Source organism: Neoarius graeffei, chromosome 19 (assembly GCF_027579695.1).
Source record: "Neoarius graeffei isolate fNeoGra1 chromosome 19, fNeoGra1.pri, whole genome shotgun sequence".
NCBI lineage: Eukaryota > Metazoa > Chordata > Actinopteri > Siluriformes > Ariidae > Neoarius > Neoarius graeffei.
The window spans coordinates 17,675,453-17,682,999 of record NC_083587.1 but is presented as its reverse complement, the minus strand read 5'-3'; the positions used below and the strand labels follow the sequence as shown (position 1 = coordinate 17,682,999).

Here is a 7,547-nt window from a genome sequence, read left to right as displayed (position 1 = left end):
ACACGGCTTCCTACCATGCAGAAATCATCAACTGCTTCACTTTTCTTTTTTTCTTTTTTTTTTGTTGAACTTAAAGAATGTGAAAGGGTGTTCTTTTTTTTTTTTTTTTTACGAATCACTTTTTCTTGTTTGGTTAAAAAAAAAAGAGTAAGTAGGATAATGTGATTCATTCCAAAGTAACAGAAGGCTGTTTGTATGAAAGTAAAAGGCTTGTGAACAAAGAAAGCTAAGCTGTTGTACATATTCGTAGTTGGCTGTGCATGGTTAAAAAAAAAAAAGAAAAAAAAAATTATTAATATGAAGAAATGCAAAAATGTATTGCTTTTTTGGTATTCCTATTCTGAGATGAACAAGTAGCATGTAATGCAACTGTTTGACAGGTTAAATCAAATCATGCTTAAAATTGTTTCAAATGATGAAATCACGGAACATTTCATATTTTTTTTTTCCTGTTTATTATTGTACAGGTGTTTTTGGGGTGTTTTTTTTTTTTTTATTTGAAACACAAAGGTCACGGTTTTTAATTCTCTCTTACGTGAACTTTTTAATGTTCTTATTTAGATTTTTTTAGTATTTTAACATTTTATTTTAATCCTGAAGACACTTTTTGATTGTGTTTCATGAGAGACATCTTGGCCTCCTAAGGTGCAATCCTGCCTCTGTCCAAATCCTAAGCGACTGTCCTGATTCCAAAGGCTTTACAAACGTGCTTTAGCCTTTCCCTGAACGTGGAGCAGCATTACAAGACTGAGCTGTCGGCTGGCACTACGTGCTAACGGTGTTTAGCCTGGACTAGAAATGCTTCCCACACAAGGACTGGTAAAGCAAATAAACAAACAAACAAAAAAAAAACTAAAGGATGGTCCAACAATATAACTGTACATAAATGTCACAACTGCACAGCAGCCAAAAAGAAAAAAAAAAAAAACTTTTTACGGATCGATAGCGTGAAGCAAAAGAGGACACCTTCTAAAGGTTGAAATTAGGATTGTTTTCTTCTGGATATCAAAGGGATCATCACACGGCGCAATCATATTCTTCACAATATGTACTCTACAACGCCTGGGTAACACAGGAAATGCACCCTGAGGTTTTAATAAAAAAGAAGCCCCTATGGCTAAAACTTTAAATAAACTAAACCAAAAATGTTATTGATGTTTTATATATAGAGAGTAGTCTCATTAGTTTTTGTTACTGTAATGTTTGAGGTCTCAGCTGTACCGTATTACGGTAAAAATAACATGGTTTTGGAACTTTTTTATTTTGTCACAGACCTGTTGTCATAGTTGAAATGACGTTTATTGTAGATGGTATTTGAACAACTTCTTCTGGAAATAGTTCATCAAGTATGTTTGTTGCTCATTGTTGTGATACATTAAAAACTGTATCTGCAAACCATTTCTGGGTCTCCTTTAAAAAAAACACGCACAGCCGTCTCTCTTTAATATGATTTAATATGATGTTGCGTACAAAGAGATGCGAACGTGTATGATTTTTAACCCCCCGTTACAGTAATTTGCGAGAATAAAACTCTGCTACAATTTTAAACGACACACAACATGTGAAAGACGGAGACTTTGACTTCTGCCATGAGCCAATAGGAATCAAGTGGGCGGGACTGATGTCACTTTGGTTGGTAATTAAAAAAAAAAAAAAAACGGAGCCACTAATTTGCAATTATTCGCTGGAGGTGAAGTGAATAATAACTGAGATGAAGCTGAGGTTATTATTCATCGATATTCACTGAGGCGGATAATTGTTTTAGTATAAATGCACAGGTGATTATTTTTAAAAATAAATAAAGAATAAATCATATTTCAATTTTCAAAAGCGGTATGTAAATGTAATAACTTTGCAGCGCAGACTTGCGTCACTTATCTACGCCGAGTCACATCAAATCGTTTGTTTTGAAATCGATAAAATAAATCCCAACTCCAGCTTACCTTCGAATAGTTTTAGACCAAACTTCGTAGCATCTTTAGCGCTTTTAGGGACGGCGTTTTCTTTCATCATCTGTAATTCTTCCTCACTTACGGTGACGGAGCGGTTGGCCGCCGTTTTGCCGAGTCGCCCGAGGTGATTATCGAGAAATAGTCCGAATCTCTCGACCAATCAGCGCACGCGATTTTCTCTAATCGCCTCTGTATTTAATACTAATTATTTATAACCATACCAAATTTTTCCCCACTGGACAAAATAAACCGTCATCCAGGGTCATAGTGTATTTTTGGGGCTTTATGGTAAAATCTTGTTCCATCTTTGTGCTTGTTTGTTTTTTGTCTGTTTAAGTTTTTATCTCTTTCTATGATTTTCTTGTTGGTATTGTTTTCACCAGTGTCTTTACCTTGCACAGGTTCAGAGACGTCACACCGTTAATTTCACCCACTTTTAATTTGACATTCTATCCTCTTTTGGATGTGATTAAATTGTAATCTGGATTTATCATGATGGATTTAGCATGCTCTGGATTATCCCTGAGAGTGTCAAATAATTCTAAGTGGACAGGTATTTTATCAAGCTCCGCCCCCAGGGAGAAAAAAAATATAAGAATAATGGATTATGGATTATGCAGAAAAGCAACATCATGTGATTATAGTGATCAGAATCGAGGAGCGACTAAACCGCTTTAAAAACTGTTTCTGAAGTATCAGGTCTGGATTCTGATTGGTTACAAGTTGTTGATTCATTTTCATTTATATGATTAGTTTATTATTAATGAGCTCGTTCTAATTCTATAGAAACAGCTACAGCTATGTTTTCTGGAAAGAGACATTTATACAACATTTATATACACTCTCAGAAAATAAAGTACATTATTGTACCTTTAGGGGTACAACAGCTCGACATTGGATCAGCACCCTTTAAGGTACTTATTTGTACCCTTTATATACTGCTTGGGAACATATATGAACCTTTTTGGCCCTAAAAGGTCCACATCGTTACCCTGAGGTCCAATAATGGGGGTACATTAGTGCAGATTGGACCTTGGGGGACAGAAATGGACTCCTACTTGTTCCCCTGTTTCGGACAGCGTAAGGAGTCTCCAGTGTCAGTTTTTTGTAACAGTGGGAACGTCTTCAGGACGGAGGAGTTTCTCAGTAACATGGTAAGCTGTAGTGACTTGTTTCACCAACGTTCCACAACATTAAATGGAACTATAAACAGATTTTTTTTTTTTTAAAGTATGACGTTTTTTAATAGATAAAAAACTGAAATGGTTGGCAAATCGCTGTTATGTAAGAAGAATAAAATACTTCAGTACATGCTGTGGTAGGTAAATAATCAATTCGAAATGGTAACTCCGCGTCATCGCACCATTCTGTTGTTGATTATTTTCCTGTAACAGCAGCACAGTGAGGCGGCACGGTGGTGTAGTGGTTAGCGCTGTCGCCTCACAGCAAGAAGGTCCTGGGTTCGAGCCCCGTGGCCGGCGAGGGCCTTTCTGTGTGGAGTTTGCATGTTCTCCCCGTGTCCGCGTGGGTTTCCTCCGGGTGCTCCGGTTTCCCCCACAGTCCAAAGACATGCAGGTTAGGTTAACTGGTGACTCTAAATTGACCGTAGGTGTGAATGTGAGTGTGAATGGTTGTCTGTGTCTATGTGTCAGCCCTGTGATGACCTGGCGACTTGTCCAGGGTGTACCCCGCCTTTCGCCCGTAGTCAGCTGGGATAGGCTCCAGCTTGCCTGCGACCCTGTAGAACAGGATAAAGCGGCTACAGATAATGAGATGAGCAGCACAGTGATGTAACAGTAACATCTGTAGATCATGACAAGATTGGACCTTTTTTTTTGGGGGGAGGGGATTTTTCTGCTTACGCATTTCAAATGATTATCTTTAGAAATTACAGATGGAAAGTAATATCTCATATCAGATACTTTGAAATCCAAAATACAGACTTGGAAATTTGAGGCGGAAGACGAGATGGAACAATGTACTCAACACTTCCACATCTGCCTCATTTTCTCACCACGTTGCTCTTTTCCCAATTTCAGGAAAGTTTAATGTTGTTATACCTCTGACATTTTTTCCCACAAACTCGGCTGCGTTTCCCCTGTTCAGTGCAAAATTCCTCAGTATTCTGTGACTCGATCGGATCTGACCTTTTGTGAGAACAATAGCAAGAGGCATTTCGGTCCTGTCTTCTCCCGATGATGTGAAAACGGCCTTCCTGTCCTTCTGCAGTTGTTTGCTGACATTTTATACCCGGTGTCTCATCCTGCTCGCTCCGTATGCATCCTGTGCAGAACTCGCATGATTGTTCTGTTGTGAGAAAAGAGCAGCTGAAGTTAATTCCCAACGCAGCACTAAAGAGGCCTCAGCTGTGTATCTGAGCTGTAAGAAATATTTGGACATCTGTGCTTATAAACTCACTCAAAAACTCAGTCATCAAGAGATGTTTTTTATCAGAGAGCTGTACATGATGAGGTTGAGTTTCAGGGCAGATGGAGGTGAACACTCTTTAATGCACTATGTTCTCATCTCATCTCATTATCTGTAGCCGCTTTATCCTGTTCTACAGGGTCGCGGGCGAGCTGGAGCCTATCCCAGCTGACTACGGGCGAAAGGCGGGGTACACCCTGGACAAGTCGCCAGGTCATCACAGGGCTGACACATAGACACAGACAACCATTCACACTCACATTCACACCTACGCTCAATTTAGAGTCACCAGTTAACCTAACCTGCATGTCTTTGGACTGTGGGGGAAACCGGAGCACCCGGAGGAAACCCACGCGGACAACATGCAAACTCCGCACAGAAAGACCCTTGCCGGCCACGGGGCTCGAACCCGGACCTTCTTGCTGTGAGGCGACAGCGCTAACCACTACACCACCGTGCCGCCTAATACACTATGTTTCACAAGGAATCTTTGCATATTCTTGCAAGAATTTTTATGATTTTTTTTGTTAAAAAAATGATGTATTCAGGAAAATGAGGTTCATCTAATTAAATATTCAATATTCAGACCTTTACATTCTTGTTAAAACCTTCAAAGTTAAATTATAGTTAAACACTCTCCGGAGTAATGATCATACAGGGCAAACTGTTTGTGAGAATATCTTTTTTTAATAAAGAAATGAATATTTTATGTGATATTATGCATTATAAACATCTAACGTATTCCATCCAGCCATGATGAACAATTTCATCCATACAGATTAATTAGAAACTGACGTTTTGGGATAAAGTGTGATTTATAAGCTTTATAAAGTGAGGAATAAAACAATCTCGGAAATGAATCAACTGTAGGATTATTTTCCTTTAACGCCACGTCACATCCTGGAGTGTTTTATTCCTCTTACACCACAGCAGTTTGCCAGCAATTCCAGCTCATCATTTTTATCCTGTTAGCGTTACATTTAATATTGTGGAACGCCCATGAAACATGTTCACACTCGTTATAAACAGTTGGTCCATCATGTCATAACAGCTTATCGCGTTACTGCAAAGATAAATGTCCTGAAGATTCGTTTTAAGCTGCAGTTTTACCTCGGACTGATATAAAGTGCTGACACTGGAGACTCCTTCTTTCTATAAATGTTAAATAAACACATTTTTCCTGACGTTTACATACAGTCCTGTGCAAAAGCCTTGGGCACGTGTAAAGAAATGCTGTAGAGCAAAAATGGCTTAAAAATAATGAAATGTTTCAACTTTAAAAAAAAATACTATAAACAGGAAGTAGTAAGCCATTGTAACGGAAACAAAGTCAATATTTGGTGTGAGACGACCCTTTGCTTTAAAAAAAAAAAAAAAATAGTGCAGTTGTATGCGGAAATGCGCTGTAGGTTTTACTGAGCGTCTTCCAGAACCAGCCACGGTTCTTCTGGACTCTTTGGCTGTCACACTCGCTTCTTCATTTTACACCAAAACCCAGCAGCCTTCATTATGTTTTCTTTTTTAATCTGAAAAGTGCTCTCTTATGGAATACGCTGCTCAGATACAAACTTTTTTCTGTAGTATTTAATTTTGTGCTGGAAAATGAACGAACGTTTGGACTCTAAAATGTTTTTGTACTGTTTTGACTCAATAATGTATAAGTCCATCCATCCATTCATTATCTGTAGCCGCTTATCCTGTTCTACAGGGTTGCTGGAGCCTATCCCAGCTGACTATGGGCGAGAGACGGGGTACACCCTGGATAAGTCGCCAGATCATCGCAGGGCTGACACATAGACACAAACAACCATCACGGTCAGTTTAGAGCCACCAAGTAGCCTAACCTGCATGTCTTTGGGGGAAACCGGAGCACCCGGAGGAAACCCACACAGACACGGGGAGAACATGCAAACTCCACACAGAAAGGCCCTCGCCAGCTGCTGGGGCTCGAACCCAGAACCTTCTCGCTGTGAGGCGACAGTGCTAACCACGACACCACCGTGCCGCCACACAGTATGCAATATATATGAAGTGTTTGCTGGACGAGTCCCTGTGAACGAGCTGTTGCTATAGAAACGATAATGTATTAGAACGAGTGCATCAATATAAACCTGTGATTTGCCGCTGCACTACAGTCAGAGCTGCTGGTGTTAACTGTATGTTGACAAATATCACAGTGAACATGTTTTTTAAAAATACAGTGGTGCTTGAAAGTTTGTGAACCCTTTAGAATTTTCTATATTTCTGCATAAATATGACCTAAAACATCATCAGATTTTCACACAAGTCCTAAAAGTAGATAAAGAGAACCCAGTTAAACAAATGAGACAAAAATATTATACTTGGTCATTTATTTATTGAGGAAAATGATCCAATATTACATATCTGTGAGTGGCAAAAGTATGTGAACCTCTAGGATTATCAGTTAATTTGAAGGTGAAATTAGAGTCAGGCGTTTTCAATCAATGGGATGACAATCAGGTGTGAGTGGGCACCCTGTTTTATTTAAAGAACAGGGATCTAGCAAAGTCTGATCTTCACAACACGTTTGTGGAAGTGTATCATGGCACGCACAAAGGAGATTTCTGAGGACCTCAGAAAAAGCGTTGTTGATGCTCATCAGGCTGGAAAAGGTTACAAAACCATCTCTAAAGAGTTTGGACTCCACCAATCCACAGTCGGACAGATTGTGTACAAATGGAGGAAATTCAAGACCATTGTTACCCTCCCCAGGAGTGGTCGACCAACAAAGATCACTCCAAAAGCAAGGCGTGTAATAGTTGGCGAGGTCACAAAGGACCCCAGGGTAACTTCTAAGCAACTGAAGGCCTCTCTCACATTGGCTAATCTTAATGTTCACGAGTCCACCATCAGGAGAACACTGAACAACAAATGGTGTGCATGGCAGGGTTGCAAGGAGAAAGACTGCTCTCCAAATAGAACATTGCTGCTCGTCTGCAGTTTGCTAAAGATCACGTGGACAAGCCAGAAGGCTATTGGAAAAATATTTTGTGGACAGATGAGACCAAAATAGAACTTTTTGGTTTAAATGAGAAGCGTTATGTTTGGAGAAAGGAAAACACTGCATTCCAGCAGAAGAACCTTATCCCATCTGTGAAACATGGTGGTGGTAGTATCATGGTTTGGGCCTGTTTTGCTGCATCTGGG

At 39.6% G+C, this 7,547-nt stretch overlaps 1 protein-coding gene across 3 annotated transcripts in view; it reads left to right on the top strand.

Moving 5' to 3' along the window:
- The window catches only part of zfhx4 (zinc finger homeobox 4), a 92,492-nt gene extending 92,408 nt beyond the window's left edge, over positions 1–84 (top strand). For all 3 annotated transcript variants that reach the window (XM_060899760.1, XM_060899758.1, XM_060899759.1), the window contains one exon: positions 1–84. This exon is cut by the window's left edge and continues 3,025 nt beyond it. The gene's annotated coding sequence lies outside the window, so the exon portion shown is untranslated.
- The last annotated feature ends 7,463 nt before the right edge of the window (positions 85–7,547 follow it).